The sequence below is a fragment of the Pseudophryne corroboree genome, chromosome 3 (genome assembly GCF_028390025.1).
Source record: "Pseudophryne corroboree isolate aPseCor3 chromosome 3, aPseCor3.hap2, whole genome shotgun sequence".
NCBI lineage: Eukaryota > Metazoa > Chordata > Amphibia > Anura > Myobatrachidae > Pseudophryne > Pseudophryne corroboree.
In genome coordinates, this window is record NC_086446.1 from 343,560,683 (window position 1) to 343,581,924 (window position 21,242).

The following is a 21,242-nucleotide window of genomic DNA, read 5'->3' on the forward strand; positions in this document are numbered from 1 at the left end:
ACATCTTTTGTCCCCCGTATTTTTGGAACCAGGACCGGACTAAGAGCCCGATGCTGGTTGTCTAAATACGGGGAACCCCTGTCCAATTTTTTCCCAGTATTTAAACAACCAGGACCGGCTCAAAGGGCCCGAGGCTGGTTATACTTAGGAGGGGGACCTCACGCAGTTTTTTTTTACATTTTTAACCCATTCAGACCCTTCTCCATTAAGTTAATGGAAACCCTGGACAACAAAATTGCATTCATGTCCTCCTCCCACTCCCTTCCCAGTCCCAAACACTGATTATTATTTTTTTCTATAAAAATGTACAATATATCATAAGTATGATGAGCAGGCATGCAGCGGGCATTGGCGACTTTGGACTGAGTTGCAAATTAGTGGCGGAGGGCTGGGTCAGTTGATGGTGGGCGAGTTTGTAAGCCATTGGTGGTGGCAGCGGGCATCGGCTCAGAGGCAGTGGCGGGCATTGGCTCGGTGGCGGTAGGGTTCATCGACAGGATTCGGCAGACATTATGGCTGTAGTGCCTCACCGCACGCCACTGACCTCACCGCACGCCACTGGTGTGTGGGACAGTGTGCGTGTGTGTTAATTGTGTGTGTGGGACAGTGTGAGTGTGTGTTAATTGTGTGTGTGTGGAACAGTGTCAGTGTGTGTAAATTTTTGCAGTCCAGTGTGTGTGTGGGGGAGAGGAAAGTATGAGAATGTGTGTGTGTGTAGTCTGAGTGGGTGTGTGTAGGATTTGGGGGTGGCCAGTCTGTGTGTGTGTAATCAGTGTGTGTGGGATGTACTAATGGCCATTTACCGAAGAGAGATATGTATTAAACCACGGGCACTGAGATGCCCTTCTCACTCACCATCCAGCTGGGTGGGCGAGCCGGGCGGGTGGAAAGCCAGCAGCAGGGGCAGCATGCCGGATATCAGCAGCCGAGGGTGGGGGCTGTAATGCACATGCGGAGCCCAAAGCCGGAGATCAGCAGCATGCTGACCGGCAATAAGCAGCTTCTGCTTCCGCGTTCAACATGCTGCTGATCTCCGGCTTTGGGCTACGCAGGGTTCGGGGGATGGGTGTCCTTTGCCGGTGTACTGCAGCTCCGGGGGTGCGGGCTCCGGAGGCTTTCAGCACTGTTGAATATCCAGCTGCCTCAAGTATGTACAGCCCGCACCCTCTGCTGCTGATATCCGGCATGCTGCTGCTGGCTGTCCCCCCGCCCGGCTCGGCCACACAGCTGTATGGTGAGAAGGGCATCTCAGTTCCTGAGGTTTAACACATATGCCTCAGAAAATGGCCTCTGCGGTAAACGATACTAATGCTTACCGTGACAGTAACAGCGGGGAGGAAGGCGCACATCGGGATCCTGCAGCATGAAACAAGAACCCCTTCGGAGCGCAGCAGGCCACACTGAAAAGGGTGCATACCCGGTGCGGTGCTCTGCATCCCGGGTGGTGCCGAAGATGTGGAGTGTCGGAGGTGGCAGAAGCGCCGCAGCTTGGGGTGAGAAACCGCTGCAGCCCTTCCGCTGCTAAACTCTGCAATTAGTCTATTAAGGGGGTGGGCTCCCCTCATCATAGTGCCCCACAGGCCATGTTAATTCTGGGGGTAGGATCCCCTAACTCTATAATGGGAATTTTGGCTCATATCATGTGCTGTAACGTGAATTTTGGCTAATACCGTGTGCTATAATGTGAATTTCGGCTCATACTATGTGGGGTAATGTGAATTTTGGCTCATTCTGTGTGCTGTAATGTGAATTTCGGCTCATACCGTGTGCTGTAATGTGAATTTCTACTCATACCATGTGGGGAAATGTGAATTTTGGCTCATACCATGTGGAGTAATGTGAATTTTGGCTCATACCGTGTGCTATAATGTGAATTTCGGCTCATACCGTGTGCTATAATGTGAATTTTGGCTCATACCATGTGGGGTAATGTGAATTTCGGCTCATACTGTGTGCTATAATGTGAATTTCGGCTCATGCCGTGTGGGGCAATGTGAATTTCGGCTCATACTGTGTGCTATAATGTGAATTTCGGCTCATACCGTGTGCTATAATGTGAAAGGGGCACCAGTACTAGATAGTATAAGGGGTCCTACTACACTGAAGGACACGCCCCTTTTGAGTGACCACGCCCCTTTTCCGGAGCGCGCGCGCCTTCGGCGCGCGCATAATTGCTATCTGCACTCTTTCATTCCACCTTCAAAAATTCAACTTCGACCACTGCACCTACATACACATACATACACACCCTGACATCTTTATATGCAGTGACACTGGTGGCGTCTGCACATACTTTCCTTTTGTATTTTTTTTTTATTATCATTTTATTAATTTATTATTTTTATTAAGAAAAAATTATTATTATTTTTTTTTTGGGGGGAGGGGGGGGGGGGCGCCATTATTGATCTTGCCCTGGGCTCCAAAAACCCTAGTTACGCCTCTGATTATGCCCACTACATTCATATATATTAACAAGAAGGAAGAAAATTTGAAAGCGCTGACGCTCTGTATATATATATGAATATATTTTTATTATTTAAACTTCAAAGTTATTTAGTACCAAAGAATAAAATAATATTCAAAAGATATAAAATCAGCAATGCAATTAAAAACACATTCTTTTCTCCATATACTAAACCATGTTCATGACCCTCTTTTCTGGTCCCTAGAGACTGTTGGCAATTATTTGTTACCTTTATTCAAAGCACAATTGTATCGATTCAGTCTCTGTGGAACAGAAAAGCTCCCAACTCCCCTGCAACACAATATATATTAACAGTAACATAGGATTCACAAGTAGCTTTTATTTAAACATAATATTTATATCAATCAAATTAGAAAGCTAAATAGAAAAATGTGCAGGTATGTCATTTAATCCATTAGATTACAGCTGCACAATTATAGGCGAGTCACAATGCTTTCTCTATAGTGCACAAAAAGATTTTCATTAGAATACCAGCTTTACCCTTGGCTGAGGCATTCAGCCCGTGTGTCTGAAAAGCTGTCACAAGAGTACGCCTTCAAGATTGTCGTAACCTTCCCTTGTAGCTCACATAAATATCAGGGTCCTACATTTTGGACAGAGCCGACCCTAACCAATATGATGCCCTAGGCAAGATTTTGGCTGGTGCCCCCTAGCTCCACCGCTGGTTCCGCCTCTGATCTTGCACCTCTTTCCCAGCACCATCACCCCTCACCCATAGCAGTCCTTATTTTGGTGTTTGTACCCCCTATATTTTAAATATGAACAGTTCGCACATTTGGCGCACAGCCCAAAAAGGGGTGTGTTTTTGCTGGCAAGAGGCATGACCACACAATAGTAACCCCAATTCCAATTACGCCACACAATGCTGCAACTTTATTCTTATTTGATCATGTGATAATGTCCATAATTCATATTACATCCCACAGTAGTATCACTTTACCTTAAACATTACTCCTCACAGTAGAGCCCCTTATTAACATTACATCACACTGAATTGCTCCTTATTCACATTACACCACACCATATTGTTCTTTATTCACATTAGATGACACAGTAGTGCCCATTCTATACATTACGCCACATAGTAGAGCACCTTATACACATAATGCCACACATTAGTAATGCATTTATACACATAATTCCACACAGTAATGCACCTTACACATATGAGACACATTATTAATGTCATTATAAACATAATGTGCCTTACACATTATGACAACCTTTATTAATGCCCTTTTACACATAATGACACACATAGTGCCCCCTACACATTTGCTGCATATTATTAGTGCCCCTATACACATAATGACACACATACAGTAGTACCCCGTTACACATATGCCGCACATTATGACATAATGACACACATAGTGCTCCCTACACATATGTTGCACATTATTAATGCATTTTTACATGACACACATAATGCTCCTTACACATATTCCGAACACTACTGCACAACCAACCCACTTACATGCACACAGCACTCACACTGCCACTAACACTGTGACCTCTGCCTCTGCTTGGATACAGATGTGTCCTCATAAATCTTGCCTCAATGCTAACGCCGGGCACCTTTTCTTATGAAAATGCATCTTATTTGCATTGCTATGTGGCTAGGATGCACAAGCAGCTTCTGCCGATTAAAATGATATTCAGCATGCCTATATACTGTGTGAGACTGTGGCTGTATCTGCATATGAAATGCAACACACAGAATATAGGCATGCCGCATATCATTTTAATCAGCAGAAGCTGCTGGTGCCCCTAGGCATATCAAATGCCCTAGGCAATTGCCTAGTTTGCCTATGCCTATGGCCGGCTCTGATTTTGGACATTGGTTTGCAGTTTTCCCAGGTGCTTTTAGATAGTTATGGCCACAGACTGCTCAAAGCAGCCCATAATACATTCTTTGCACATTCATGAAAGCAGCAACTTTGCGGACATATAAATACCGTTTTGGATGTATGCTGTATTTGATCACAAATGGACAAATCAGGACAAGGTGATGTGACAAATGCGCAATGCCAGCTACTTGTGTAGTGTCACTGTAAGTAATTATGCCAAAGTAAAAAAATAAAATAATATACTTTATCTACAATTTGAAGTCAATTGTAGTACAGTAGTTAACAAAATGTGCATGTAGAGGGTTCTTGAAGTGCCAATATCATGTTATTTCATATCTAAGGTGCTTTTCTAGTTACTAGTTCTAAACGGAGATTTTATGCACATATAACTACTGTGGCTCTGGAACACTGCATAAGATAAGATAGGAACAAGTTGTGCAATGATAGGATTCACAGCTATCAGATTACTGTTGTTGATTTGCAATGCACCACAGATTGGGCAAAATAGAACATAAAATAAATAAATAAATAAATAAATGCAGCCATGAAAACAAAGGGTAGGGATTGCCCTACGCCCGACAGGCATAACAATCTTATTGAAAAAAGGGAACATCTGAGACAGAAACAAGTGTGGCTCATATAGGAGATTGTGGGGATGAACAGTATGCGTATTATTGGTGAGGTCTCTGTAGGTGAAGGTAAGTATTTTGAATTGATTTTGAATTGGCATTTGGGCTTAATTGAAGTAGAAATAGGTGGGTGAGTGGATAATGGTAGAATAAGCAAATAACAGAGCCCAACAAATAGTGGTAGTAGAATCAAGGATTTGCTAAAGGTAGCAACAATTTAAGGACTGGTTGGATAGATTAGCAGTGAACCAGGAAATAACTGTCTCATGTAGGCCAGTGGATTGAACAGTGTGTCAAAAAGGATGATAATGAGGGAGTGATCCTTAAACTTTGCTGTAAGTATTTTACTTGTCACCTTTGTGAACGCAGTCTCAGTACAATGTTAGGGCAGAAGTCCAAATGCGAAAGTGAGATTTGGCTGTGCACAATTAACTGAGTAGGGCAGTTTTTGGCATTGGATGGATCAAGAGATGGTTTGTTGAGATGAGTACACAAAGAATGAGAATGTGTCAATGAATAGGTGAGCTAGGTAGGACATTTATTGAAGGAAAGAAAGTGGAAAAGTTAGGGGAGAATAGAGTAAAGGAGGCAGGCTGCAGGGTGAGATGATGAAAATGGTCTCCATCCTATGGGAGAATAGAGTAAAGGAGACAGGCTGCAGGGTGAGATGATGAAAGGGGGGTCTCCATCTTAGGGGAGAATAGAATCAAGGAGACAGGCTGAAGGTGACAGGCTAGATGATGAACAGGGTCTCCATCCCCAGTGACTGGAGAGAACGAACTGATGGGGTGAATGGGTTGGTGAATAGGTGTGTGGAATTTGGCAAGAAAATATACAGGTTGAGTATCCCATATCCAAATATTCCGAAATACGGAATATTCCAAAATACAGATTTTTTTTGAGTGAGACTCAGATAGTGAAACCCTTGTTTTCTGATGGATCAATGTGCACAAAATTTGTTTAATACACAAAGTTATTAAAAATATTGAATTAAATTACCTTCAGGCTGTGTGTATAAGGTGTATATGAAACATAAATGAATTGTGTGAATGTACACACACTTTGTTTAACGCAACAAAGTTATTAAAAATATTGGCTAAAATTACTTTCAGGCTGTGTAAGGTGTACATGAAACATAAATGCATTTTGTGCTTATACTTGGGTCCCATTGTCATGATATCTCATTATGGTATGCAATTATTCCAAAATACGGAAAAATCTGATATCCAAAATACCTCTGGTCCCAAGCATTTTGGATAAGGGATACTCAACCTGTATATTGTCAAATGAGGTCAATTTTATCTTTAAAGAAGGTGGTCAAATTATTGGCTGTGGAGGAGCAAGTGCAAGTGGGCAAATTGAAAATGTGAAAAATGGCCAAGGGTTAGACGACTGTTTGGATATAACAGCATTGAAGGTTATTTGCTTTGCAAGTGAAAGATAAAAGGATAAAATCATACCGAGGAAGACTGCTTTGGAGCAAGCCGTCTTCCAATGGAAACTAGAGATGCATCAGAAGTTGGAGAAAGTAAAGGGTGTGTCCATCATAGTGGATGGGATATGAAGTTTACATTGTAATAAAGGAGAAATTGCTGAAGAGACAGTGGATTCTCTTTAAAAAAATAATAATCACCAATTATGAAAGTAAGTTGGTTGACATATAGGAAATAATGGATTCAAGTAACAACACTGTCAAGGAAATGGAAAACAGGACACAAGGGGACGATAAATGAATAAATCATGCAGTTGGAGAGAAGAGGGAGGTATCCAGGGTTATGACAAATACAAGGTCTGCTCTGCTATCTTGTCTGTTTTGGCGTGCAGCTGAGGTAACATTCCCAAGAGCTGCATGGGATGTAGAATAAGTAAGATAACAAAGGTTTCTGTATTGACAAGAAAGTTGAGGGATTTTGAAATTAATCAGTCAAGGATGTATACAATTGTGTTGTGCACAGTAAGAGAGGAGGAAAGATAGTGGAGTGATGTGGATAAGATTGGAAAAATTGGAGGTATGACATTGAAAGTTATGGGCGGAACCAGGAGTTTCAGCAAAGAGTGGGTTAAATGAAAATTTGCCAGCAGCCATGAGAAGGATCAGTGTAAGAAAAGGGATATGCAAGGATGATTTGTGGTACTATTTTATTTCTGCTTGTGTAGGTTGGTATCATGAACCTGGTTTGGGAGTGTTGTGGACTCGGGGTTTCTTCCGATGACCGGGAAGAGGAACCGCAACTGGGCCGCAGCAGAGATGGCCGAATGTAGGTTTTCCTCATGCAGGATTTGGATGACAGGCAGGAGGCACGTGTGGATGCGGAAGGTTTCCTGCAAGACCAGACTTGAAAAGGCGCTGATGAATTTGGTGAAGAATACCGTAAGCTCACCGAGAGTGATACTGAGGAGTTGGGAGGCACTGAGGTACTCGGAGGCACTGAGGTGCTTGGAGGCACTGAGGTGTGTGGAGATGCTGAGGTGCTTGGAGGCACCGAGGTGCGTGGAGACAATGAGGTGCTTGGAGGCACTGAGGTGCGTTGAGGCACTGAGGTGCATGGAGACGCTGAGGTGCTTGGAGGCACTGAGGTGCTTGGCGGCACTGAGGTGCTTGGAGGCACTGAGGTGCGTGGAGACGCTGAGGTGCTTGGAGGCACTGAGGTGCGTGGGGATGCTGAGGTACTTGGAGGCATGGAGTTGCGTGGAGACGCTGAGGTACTTGGAGGCACTGAGGTGCGTGGAGACGCTGAGGTACTTGGAGGCACCGAGGTGCATGGAGACGCTGAGGTGTTTGGAGGCACTGAGGTGCGTGGAGACGCTGAGGTGCTTGGAGGCACTGAGGTGCGTGGAGACGCTGAGGTGCTTGGAGTCACGGAGGTGCGTGGAGACGCTGAGGTGCTTGGAGGCACGGAGGTGCGTGGAGACGCCGAGGTGCTTGGAGGCACTGAGAGCCACAGCAATACAGGAGCACTGGAGATCACAACTTCTAAGTAGAAAAGATGATACTCAGGCGCCGGAGCTCTGCCCGGCTTCTGAATTTGAACTTCCCGCCAGTACCTGATTGGTGGGAAGTGTTGATGACGTCACCCGCACCTTCAGTGGACGCCGGGCGTACCCGCGACGTCCACACTCACGATCGCGGGACGGAGTGCCGGGAGCCGGAGACCGCCAGCGTGGACGGCCACACGGAGACCCAGCGTGCCCGGAGGGGTAAGTACGGCGGCCGCGGCATGACAGTATCCCCTCCTCTAGGAGTGGCCCCTGGACACTTCCCTGGCTTCGTAGGGTGTCTAAAATGGAAAATCCGGATTAATCGAGGAGCTGAGACCTCAGAAGCTTTTATCCAACTTCTCTCCTCAGGACCATAACCTTTCCACTCTACCAGATATTGCAGGTTCTTATGATGATAACGAGAGTCCAGAATAGTTTTGATCTCGAAGTCTGTACCAGTTTCAGTTTCTACTGAAGTGGGGCTAGAAGACTTTGAATGAAAATGATTAAGGACGAGAGGACGAAGAAGAGAAACATGGAAGGCATTTGGCATGCGTAGATGAGAAGGTAAACCCAACTTGCAGACCACAGGATTCAGAACTTGTAGCACAGGATAAGGACGATGAACCTTGGAGCAAACTTCATAGTGGGTACCTTTAACCGGAGATTACGTGTGGATAGCCATACCCTATCACCAACCTTGTATTGAGGAGCGGCTCGCCGTTTCTTGTCCGCGAAGTACTTGTATTGGACAGAAACCTTTTTAAGACTACCATGAACCTTACTCCAAATTTGTCTAAAGTGTGATAAAGTGGAAGTCACAGCTGGAACCTCTTCTGTCGGAAGGATTGCCAATTCCGGAACTCGTGGGTGGAACCCACAGTTGATGAAGAACGGAGATTCGCCAGTGGAAGAATGAAATGAATGGTTATGGGCAAACTCCGCCCAAGGTAACAACTCCACCCAGTTGTCCTGTGAAGGGGAGAGATAAAGGCGGAGGAAAGTCTCCAAATCTTGGTTGACTCGTTCCGTTTGACCATTCGTTTGGGGATGATAAGCAGACGAAAATTTAAGTTTAATTTGTAAGGCTGAGCAGAGGGCTCTCCAGAACCTTGCAGTAAACTGTACCCCTCGATCAGAGACTATTTCTTGAGATAAACCGTGCAATCGAAAGTGTTCCTGGATGAATAATAGAGCCAATTTGGGAGCTGTCGGCAGACCCGTCAATGGAATGAAGTGCGCCATCTTAGAAAAACGGTCGACAATCACCCAGACGGTATTGTAACCTTTGGAACAGGGCAACTCGGTAATGAAGTCCATGGAAATATGAGTCCAGGATTTTAAAGGAATGGACAGAGGACGAAGCAACCCGGCAGGAGGCAGACGAGGAGATTTATGCTGCGTACACTGTGGGCAAGAGTTAACGTAATCCTGTACATCCTTCCTCATGGTGTCCCACCAGTAAGATTTTTGCAGAAACTTGAACATCTTCTGGACACCAGGATGACCGGAGAACTTGGAGTTATGAGCCCACTGCAGTATTTTCGGCAGGAATTTAGTTGGTACAGACATCCTTCCAGGGGGAGGACCCGAAGTAGTGGAAGCAGCGGAAACAGAAATTGGATTCAGAATTAAACTCCGCTCAAAAGAATTCTCTTCATCTGTGGGAGTTTGTGAACGAGAAAGCGCATCCGCTTTAGTATTGAAAGTCCCGGCCCGGTACTTGATAACAAAAGAAAATCGAGTGAAGAAAAGCGCCCATCTAGCTTGACGAGGATTCAAACACTGTGCGGTTTTGATGTACAACAAATTTTTGTGATCGGTGTAGATAGTAATTACATGTTTGGCCCCTTCTAAACGATACCTCCACTCCTCCAAAGCGGATTTTATAGCTAAGAGTTCCTGATCACCAATAGAATAATTCCGTTCGGCCGGAGAGAATTTATGAGAATGGAAGCCACACGGATGCAATTTCTTATCTGAGGAGTACTGGGAGAGAACGGCTCCGACTCCGACCGAGGACGCATCAACTTCCAGGAAAAAAGGTTCTTCGAAATTTGGTTGTTGGAGGACCGGGGCTGACATAAAAGCTGATTTTAAATAGGTGAAAGCTTCCATGGCCTTGGGAGACCACAAACCCGGGTTGGAGCCCTTTCTGGTCAAGGCGGTAATGGGTGCGACTATGGTGGAGAAACCCCTAATGAATTTCCTGTAATAATTCGCAAAGCCCAGGAATCTTTGTATTGCTTTCAAAGAGAGGGGCTGAGTCCAGTCACGAATGGCGGAAAGTTTCTCCGGGTCCATGCGAAGCTCCTTCCCCGAGATGATATAACCGAGGAACGGAATTGATGTTACTTCGAAGGTACATTTGGAGATCTTAGCATAGAGATGATTCTTTCATAAACGGTGGAGCACCTCTTTGACCTGTGTCCTGTGTTCAGTAAGATCTTTGGAAAAAATCAATATGTCGACTAAATATACCACAAAACTTCGATATAACATGTCTCGAAAGATTTCGTTGACGAATCCTTGAAAGACGGCGGGGGCATTACTAAGACCGAACGGCATCACCAGATATTCGTAATGCCCATCCCTCGTATTGAAGGCTGTCTTCCATTCATCCCCTTCTCGGATACGTATAAGATTATAGGCTCCCCTCAAATCGAGCTTGGAGAAAACGTGGACGCCACGAACCCTATCAAATAACTCTGTAATTAGTGGCAAGGGGTATTTATTTTTGACGGTGATATCGTTTAGGCTGCGGTAATCGATACATGGTCTTTACCTCCCCGGCTGGAGCAGGTTTCTTTTTCGTGAAGAAGGAGGACGGGGGGTTGAGGGGCGAATGAATCCCTTGAGAAGATTGGACTTAATATAGTCCGACATGGCTTGAGTCTCGGGAAGTGACAAAGGATATGTGTGGCCACGGGGCGGCATCTTCTCTGGGATTAGGTCAATGGGACAGTCCCAAGGCCTATGGGGTGGTAACTGGTCAGCCGCATGTTCTGAAAACACATCCTTGTACTCTTGATATGCCTCCGGGATAAGCTCTTCATCCGACTTAGAAGGGACACGGAGCGGACAGACAGGAGTAAGACAGTTAGCGTGACAAAAAGAACTCCAAGACAGAATTTGTGAAGACTTCCAATCGATGTGGGGATTACGAATTCTGAGCCAAGGCATTCCGAGGACCAAATCATGATGCATTTCCGGAATCACCAAGAATTCCAGACATTCTTGATGTAGAGCTCCGACCTGCAGCTTAACTGGCTCCGTGCGCCACGTTATGAGACCCTTGGATATTCTTGTACCATTAATAGCAGTCAAAGAAATATGCCACTCGATGGGCCGTACCTTTAAATCCAGGCTTTGGACACAGGAAGAAGAAACAAAGTTCCCCGCAGCCACGGAGTCCAACAGAGCCTCAAAAGCCTTGGAGACCGACTTGGTGATTAAAGACACAGGAAGCAAACAATCCAAAGTCGGAGAAGATTTGGTCGTTACCCCCAACTTGACTCCTCCGGAACAAGCTAGGCCTGCCCGTTTCCCGGACGGGACTTGCAGAATTTGATGAAGTGATCTGCGGCTCCGCAGTACAGACAGAGTTTACCCTCACGACGACGCTGTCGTTCTTCCGGAGACAAACAGGACCGGTTAATCTGCATGGGTTCATCCGGACTTGGTACCCCCACTTGCCTAGAGGGAGGAAGCCGGATCCTGGAACGATCCGATCGACTACGCTCACCTCCACGTTCTTGCATCCGGAGATCCACCTTGACGCAGAGAGAGATCAGTTCCTCCAATGAATCCGGGAGTTCCCTAGTGACCAACTCATCCTTCAGACGATCAGAGAGACCGTTCCAGAAAGCAGCCCTCAGAGCGTCATTATTCCAGCGAAGTTCAGAGGCAATGGTCTGAAAATGAACCACGTACTGACCCACGGATCGGGAGCTCTGACGGATGCGGAGCAAGTCAGAAGAGGCCGTGGTCATCCTGCCGGGTTCGTCGAAAATTCTTCGAAAAGACGTGATTAACTCAGTGTAGTTAGAGACCAATGGATCAGATCGTTCCCATAGTGGAGACACCCAATCCAATGCAGATCCTTCAAACAAAGAAATAATATATGCCACCTTGGACCGGTCTGTGGGAAAGTTATGTGCGAGTAGCTCAAAATGAACTTCGCATTGGTTTAAGAAACCTCGACAATTTTTTGGATTCCCATTATAACGGGAAGGAGTAGGAAGCTGAAGGCGCGGACTGGTACCAGTCGATGGTTGAACATTGCTGGGAGCGGCAACAGGTGCGGCCACGGGAACTGGAGCCGGAATTACAGAAGCTAGGGATGCTTGAATCTGATCCAAATGACCGGACAACTCCTGAAGGTACTGCATCACCTGGCCCTGTGCCGCTTCCTGACTTTGCACTCGGGAAGCCAAATTCTGGATAGCACTTGATTCCGTGTTCCGATCCCCCGGGTCCATGTGGCCTGAGTATACTATCACTGACCTGGTTTGTGAGTGTTGTGGACTCGGGGTTTCTTCCGATGACCGGGAAGAGGAACCGCAACTGGGCCGCAGCAGAGATGGACGAATATAGGTTTTCCTCATGCAGGATTTGGATGACAGGCAGGAGGCACGTGTGGATGCGGAAGGTCTCCTGTGAGACAAGACTTGAAAAGGCGCTGATGAATTTGGTGAAGAATACCGTAAGCTCACCGAGAGCGATACTGAGGAGCTGGGAGGCACTGAGGTGCTTGGAGGCGCTGAGGTGCGTGGAGACGCTGAGGTGCTTGGAGGCACTGAGGTGCGTGGAGACGCTGAGGTGCTTGGAGGCACTGAGGTGCTCGGAGACACTGAGGTGCTCGGAGACACTGAGGTGCTCGGAGACACTGAGGTGCGTGGAGACGCTGAGGTGCTTGGAGGCACTGAGGTGCGTGGAGACGCTGAGGTGCTTGGAGGCACGGAGGTGCGTGGAGACGCTGAGGTGCTTGGAGGCACTGAGGTGCGAGGAGACGCTGAGGTGCTTGGAGGCACAGAGGTGCGTGGAGATGCTGAGGTACTTGGAGGCACCGAGGAGCGTGGAGACGCTGAGGTACTTGGAGGCACTGAGGTGCGTGGAGACGCTGAGGTGCTTGGAGGCACTGAGGTGCTTGGAGGCACTGAGGTGATTGGAGGCACTGAGGTGCGTGGAGACGCTGAGGTGCTTGGAGGCACTGAGGTGCGTGGAGACGCTAAGGTGCTTGGAGGCACGGAGGTGCGTGGAGACGCTGAGGTGCTTGGAGGCACGGAGGTGCGTGGAGACGCTGAGGTGCTTGGAGGCACTGAGAGCCACAGCAATACAGGAGCACTGGAGATCACAACTTCTAAGTAGAAAAGATGATACTCAGGCGCCGGAGCTCTGCCCGGCGTCTGAATTTGAACTTCCCGCCAGTACCTGATTGGTGGGAAGTGTTGATGACGTCACCCGCACCTTCAGTGGACGCCGGACGTACCCGCGACGTCCACACTCACGATCGCAGGACGGAGCGATGGGAGCCGGAGACCGCCAGCGTGGATGGCCGCACGGAGACCCAGAGTGCCCGGATGGGTAAGTACGGCGGCCGCGGCGGCATGACAGGTTGGTATAAGGTGGGTCCAGAAAACAAGAATGTTAACTGACAAAGATTTGCAAGATTGGAAGCAGTGAGGTACAAATAATTAGGTAGAGAGAGAAAATGAGTTTGTAAGAACTGTGGTAACAGTTACATATCCTGGAGATTTTGGCCTGATAACATGCACACAAGTTGACACAAACGGGTTTGAATGGCTACTAAAGGTAACCATCCTCACCTGTGATCTGTTTGCTTGTAATCAGTGTGTGTGTATAAAAGGTCAGTGAGTTTCTGGACTCCTGAAAGACCCTTGCATCTTTCATCCAGTGCTGCACTAACGTGTCTGGTTTCTGAGTCATGGGGAAAGCAAAAGAATTGTCAAAGGATCTGCGGGAAAAGGTAATTGAACTGTATAAAACAGGAAAGGGATATAAAAAGATATCCAAGCAATTGAGAATGCCAATCAGCAGTGTTCAAACTCTAATTAAGAAGTGGAAAATTAGGGATTCTGTGGAAACCAAATCACGGTCAGGTAGACCAACAAAAATTTCAGCCACAACTGCCAGGAAAATTGTTCGGGATGCAAAGAAAAATCCACAAATAACTTCAGCTGAAATACAGGACTCTCTGAAAAAAAGTAGTGTGGTTGTTTCAGGATGCACAATAAGGAGGCATTTGAAGAAACATGGGCTGCATGGTCGAGTCGGCAGAAGAAAGCCATTACTACGCAAATGCCACAAAGCATCCCACTTGCAATACTCCAAACAGCACAGAGACAAGCCTCAAAACTTCTGGAACAAAGTAATTTGGAGTGATGAGACCAAAATTTAACTTTTTGGCCACAACCATAAACGTTACATTTGGAGAGGAGTCAACAAGGCCTGTGATGAAAGGTACATCATTCCTACTGTGAAACACGGAGGTGGATCGCTGATGTTTTGGGGATGTGTGAGCTACAAAGGCACTGGAAACTTGGTCAAAATTGATGGCAAGATGAATGCAGCATGTGTAAAAGTAAAATTGCTTTGTAACAAATATTTAAAATGCCAGCTCTAATATATACTGTGGACGCCTTCGCATCTTATTACCATGTGCTATGAATTTGCGCTATACATCGCAAAACACTGCATCCCATAAGAGAAAACAATACACCCACACATTATCTGAGTTCCAAAGCTCATTGATGTATATATTTGTTATTAAAAGGATATTTATTCAATATATCACAATGTACAGTATATATATATATATATATATATATAGTTACATGGTTACAATTTACACAGTAAGCAGTTATTACAAACTAATTCAAATACATACATGGCCAGCGATACAATTACCATATTCAAATAAAGTCTCCACTCCATATCACTCTCTCAGTAAAATCATGCAGCCACTGGACAGACATCATCTCCACCATCATCTGGGACAAAACAGGAAAAGCAGCCGGCTCTGTGTGTGATCACCTATACACTGAGTCTCTTGGGGGCGTATCTAGATCTCTTGTTACTTGGTCTAGGGGAGGGAACTTTCTCATTCATGATGAGTCATTGGTCAGTTCATATGCAAGCCTTGAAGACATCAAAAGGGCTGGCCTGAGTTTCCTGTCCATCACATGCTTTGAATGGAATCCATTTGTTCTCATCAGAATTGTGGCTTTATATTCCTACATTCAATTATAACTACTTGTTGCAATGAGCTACAACTTAATAACAGCCATCAAATTGATATACACATTAATCTGGTTGCTTTGATACCAAGCACGACATGTCCATCTTGCTTCGTTCCAATAATACACATACATGACGTTACTCCATTATATAATTTAAAACCTTATGATGTCTGGTGCTTGGTATGTTCAAATTTATGTGCGGTATGAAATATGTGTTGAATCTATCTTTGTGGCATGTCTGTGTAAATGCGTATGTTACCATATTTGCTGTGCTCGCTGCGCGTATTTGCAAGCTTAGCGACTCATAATGTGTGGAGTCTGTATGTTCTCTCTATTTAATATTTTTGACTTTGACACATGTTATCAGAAAATACTGGAGGAAAATTTGCACTCATCAGCCCGGTAGCTGCGCATGGGACGTACTTGGACGTTCAAACATGACAATGATCCAAAACACAAGGCCAAGTCGACCTGTCATTGGCTACAGCAGAATAAAGTGAAGGTTCTGGAGTGGCCATCTCAGTCTCCTGACCTCAATATCATTGAGCCACTCTGGGGAGATCTCAAACATGCGGTTCATGCAAGACAGCACAAGAATTTACAGGAACTGGTGGCTTTTTGCCAAGAAGAATTGGCAGCTTTACCATCTGAGAAAATAAAGAGCCTCATCCACAACTACCACAAAAGACTTTAAGCTGTCATTGATGTTAAAGGGGGCAATACACGGTATTAGGAACTGGGGTATGTAAACTTTTCATCAGGGTCATTTGGGTAGTTTCTGTTGTCATTATGATTTAAGAAGAGTAAACACAGTTGTTTGACAATAAATGGCTTCACCCAACCACTAACCATGAGTGAAAGAGAGGTTTGTGAGTTATCATTCATATTCTCTGACAAATGGCCAGAAAATCACAAAATCTGCTAGGGTATGTAAAGTTATGAGCACAACTGTGTGTATGTATATATGTGTGTGTGTGTGTGTGTGTGTGTGTGTGTGTGTGTGTGTGTGTGTGTGTGTGTCAGATTGGAGACAAAAGGGATATTAAACATATTTAAAGATGACTTCCGGGGGCGGGGCCAGCTAGCATGGCCGCATTTAACAGAGCTCCTTTCAGCTGCATAAAGAATCCCTCTGAATCCTCCTCTTCGGTGGGTCCCACTATTCTAAAACCTACATTCCCTTGCTGCTGGGACTCCCCTGCTAACAGGGATACTTTTATTGTGGAAGGAGGTTGTGGATTGCCCCGGAGTCAGGCCATCGGGTCGGATGGCCAGCATGACCGCCAGCATGGCGTTGGCGCGAATCGGCCTGTACTTGTAACTCCTGTTGTGGGACGCTGACATTAGACGGGTGCTGCTGCCACTTACTTTCAGTTTCTTGATCCCTGACCCTGTGCCCGCTCCTGTCGGGGTGTCGCTGCGGAGACCATCACAGCCGCAGGGTGTGTGGCTACCCGGACCGCTCTTACCCATGACCCCCATTGCAGATTGCTGAGACGGGCTGCGGGCTGCCCCTCTCCTCACACTGATCACCACTTCCCAACTCGGGGCCCACCCCAGTATACATAAGACTGCGGGCACCTGTTGCTGCTCCGACACGCGCGGGGAGGACACCCTGTTCTGGGCCATGTATGCATGCCGAGACTCATACGGGGTGTGTTGCTACCTGGACACGCATCCGCCCTTATCCGCGAACTGCTGAAACGGGCTGCGGGCTGCCTCCAGATTACTATTGATCACCGCTCCCAAGTTCGGTGCCCGCTCTGATTCAAATAAGGCTGCGGGGACCTATTGCCGCTCCGACACGCGCGGGTACGACGGGGGAAGACACCCTGTTCCGGGTGTATGCCGGCCGGGACTCACGTGGGACATAGCTGTGTCTCTCCAGCCACTGTGGTGTCTTGCGCCCGTCTGCCTGATCGTGGAGCGGGAGGCCCGGGGTCTGACGGTGCTCCCTGGACCGCACGTGGGAGACGGAGAACTTCCAGTTCAGAAGACGAATCCTGAAGTGACACCTAAGACTCTGTATTTCCCCTCCGTGACCTGGTGCTGTGCTCCACCGGACGCAGGGGTCCTGCTCTTGCTCAGGCAATCTACTCTGCTGCTAGTGCAGGGCTCGCCATCAGTCTCAGTCCGAGGAATTCTGCAGCCTCTCCCACATCACCACCACGGATGCTGTTTGCCTGCATGGGATTACATGCTTTTCTCCCGCAGGTACTAACACTGTCTGTCACCCCCCTCTATCCTCCTTTACTAACAGACCCTCGTATTTAGTGTCTCCCTACTCTTCAATCCGTCCCCCCCTAGTATGTTTCCCATTCCCCCACCATACTTCCTCCCTACCCATTCCATTTTCCTCCTCTCTGTCCACTGCTGATTCCCTCCCTACACGCATTTTTGGGCACCAATGCTTATATGATACAGAACAGTGTATTTGTATTTTTGTTCGTGTCACGACTAGACGGGTGAGGTAGCTGGCTTCGATCTGATTGCAGGACTTACACCTGAACAGTTTCTACTTTGCTTTTAGGGAGCTGAACTATACCTGTCCTTGGATTGTCTGCAGATTGTTTGTATAAGGACTCCTGCCTTCTCAATTACCCCCCCCCCCCCCACACACACACACACACACCCCTTGCCAACGCTGACTCTCTGTGCGCCTCAGGAACTTCTTTCTTTTTTATTTTTTTATTTATTTATTTACATTTTATTCTTACTCCCTGGTTCACATATTTCTCCCCAGGTATCACGAGATTCCTTTATTGATAACTGCGCTGCCACCTTGTGGTTAGACTGTGTATTTTTCTCCTTACTGTTCATTTATTTCCTCATACTTACCAATAGTACCGTTTCTGTATTCAAATTATTTTTTATTTTTGATGTGCTGCAACTGCTGATGTGTTGAGTTGCCCGCGATCTTTACTGTGTTTAGAGACCAGCGCTCGACCCTTTTTCTGTTAGGCTCTTCTAAAAGGTACCGCTCACTGTCAATTCGTTATTTTATGTGAAATGTAGATGTTAGGGTAAAACTACAAGGTCTAATCTGCACACTTCAATAAGACTATAACACGTTTTTCTGGGCTCCTCTGCCAGCCCGTGCATATGTGCCGGCCCTGAGGTTTTTCTTTATTTTGGCCCATAGTGTTATGGACAAATTTCTGGAAAGACATCAGAAATCCTCATCAGACATGCCTGCCTCTAATGCGAAATCAACCTATAAACGTCAAACTGCCCAAAAGGGGAATGCATCCCATCGGCCTTCTCCTCCCTCTCCATTATCCGGAGGGGAGGACTCTGCTTCCCAGTCATATCCTCGCAATATTGCCTTTCCATCGCTAGCTGAGAATGCTAAAGAGGTTATTAATATGTTAATACCCCTTATTGATAAGAAATTTGAGGACTTACATGCTAGGCTGGATACGTCTTTGGCTAAGATAGAAGCAAAAGCAGCTAGACTTGACACTCTAGAACAAAGGACTAGTGACACCGAAGACTCCATACATGTTTTGCAACAGGAACTTGCCACTAAGTCTCAAACTATCCACATCATGATGGATGGCCAAAAAATCTTGGTGTTCCAAGACTTCTCTGTCATGGTCTCTCAAAAACGCAAGGCCTTTTCGGAGGTCTGTAAGTTCCTGGTAAACGAAAAAAAAAAATTTGCACTGCTATACCCAGCCAAATTGAGGGTTGTTGAGAATGGCCGTACTCAGTTATTCACTGACCCTCAACAAGCGAAGTCACATTTCCTGCGAAATGGTCCTCCTTCACCGGCTCGCTCTAATGTTAGTACTGATGACTAATTTCATGGGTTCTCCCTAACATATGGGAATGTCACCAGTTGAGGGGTCTGGGTACCCTGTGGTTTCCTACTCAGGGAAAGTTACCCTTATCATTATTACCAGCTCTGGTTCTGCTATGTTCCCTGGGGGGTCCCCTGAGAGGTGTCCGAATCAGTCCTCAAACCCCTGTTATTGAGTCTTAATATATAGCTAAGTCACACTATATGACATTGAATGTTTATATCTAATTTGTTTTTCTTTTACTCTAACTTGATGTTGCTTTGTCAATTTTACAAAGCATTGATGTTGTTCTTGTTACTTGTATTTTGGTTTTTGACAAGACGGAGCATCCCCTCCGATGGAGTTGGGGATCCTCAGTTATTTATTTTGGGTCTGTTGGTTGACCCAGATTTATATGTTTGTACAAAAAAAGTTAATGTATTGCTTCAATTTTATTACCGAATTATACTGGCCTGCCTTGTTTATATGTCGGGGATTCAGAGATGTGAGGTGGAGGGAGGGGGCTGGGGCTCATGTCTCCTGGTACTTAAGGCCCACCCGATACTCCTCCTGGGTGCGGGGAGGTTTTTCATTTTGACTGCGAGAGGGAGGTTAGGTCGTAACTATTCCCCTACTATTTTCCTTACTGATGGCGAATGATACCTCTAGCGTCCCTAGTGTTAGGGATGGCTCCCATTGCTCCATACTATCTTGGAACGTGGGTGGACTGAACACCCCAATTAAGAGGAAAAAGATTCTCACCCACCTCCGTAGGAAATGCACCTCTATAGCCTTTTTACAGGAAACTCATTGGAGAATGGGTGATGAGTCTACGCTACGTGCCCCCTGGATAGCGGAGTGTGTGCAAGCCTCTTACTCTTCCAAATCTAGAGGGGTGGTGATTGTATTCCACAGACAACTCAGATATGAAATACTGCAGTCAATAGCGGATCCTGAGGGCCGTTACTTAATACTAGATACACTGATTGAGGGTAACAAATTTACGCTAGTAAACCTGTACGCTCCCAATGTGGCAACTGGAGAGTTTTTACGCCGGCTCACTCAGGTCTTTGCTAGCAGGGTTAAACTACACCCTGGTAGTGGGTGGGGATTTCAATACAGTAGACGACCCCGTATTGGATAAATCTTCTCGCGTCGTGAGACTGTCCTCCCCATGCTGGACGTATTTACGGGAAATGAAGGACATTTTACACTTAAGTGATCCATGGCGCCTCTTGCACCAGACTGACAGATCTTATAGTCACCTATCCAGGGTACATGGTTCATTGTCAAGGATAGACTATATTTTGTTGGCAGATCACTTTTTGGATCAAACCAAAAATGCTGCTTTAGATGACATAATTATCTCGGACCATGCACCAGTACGATTGGAGATATATGCTGGTTCCCGTGTGGGTGTGGACTGCCTTTGGCGTTTCCCGGACTACTTGTCCACTACGGATGATTTCAGGAAATTCCTTCTACACACTTGGAATAATTTTGTGGACGATAATATAGAGCATTGGGATAACTCGGTGTTGTTCTGGGAGACGTCAAAGGCAGTGCTGCGTGGTCACATAATTGGCTACGTAGCGAAAAAGAGGAAAGATAGCTCCAAACAGCATCATGTATTACATGCACCCATATCCCGTAGTTTTAATGCTTACAAAACTAACCCTTCTGAAGATCTTCTAGAAATATATCTGCGCGATAAAAAAATTGCTTGATGCCTTTTTAACGGCCCAGGCACAACGTTTAGATTTCACTAAATTTCATTACTACAAATGGGGAAATAGAACGGGGAAGTTGTTGGCCACTATGTCCAAAGCACGGAGGAAGCGTACCTTTATTGCAGCCCTGAGAGATAACAACCGGAATGTCCCCCACACTAGAACCACCGATATTTTGGCACATCTTAGTGACTTTTACACTGAGCTCTATAGTCCTATCTCCCCGCAGGAGGAGCTGCAGAGGGATTTTCTGTCTCTGGCGAATCTGCCCACACTTAGCTCAGAATAACAAGAAACATTAGATGGGGACATTCGGGAAGAAGAAATTAAAGCGGTTATAACATCATTACAACCCAATAAGTCACCGGGACCTTATTATAAACTATTGCAACAAGAACTCATGCCGACATTATTGGAACTCTATAATAACATTTATCGGGAACGCCCCACTTATCCGACAGTCTCTCAGGCGTACACTACTCTTATCCTCAAACCAGACAAGGATCCACTGTTGGCGGATTCATA

General features: G+C 46.1%; 1 protein-coding gene across 21 annotated transcripts in view; it reads right to left on the reverse strand.

The window, feature by feature from the left end:
• Positions 1-21,242, reverse strand: part of SRCIN1 (SRC kinase signaling inhibitor 1) — a 900,548-nt gene that overhangs the window by 761,972 nt on the left and 117,334 nt on the right. The gene's annotated exons all lie outside the window — the stretch shown is intronic.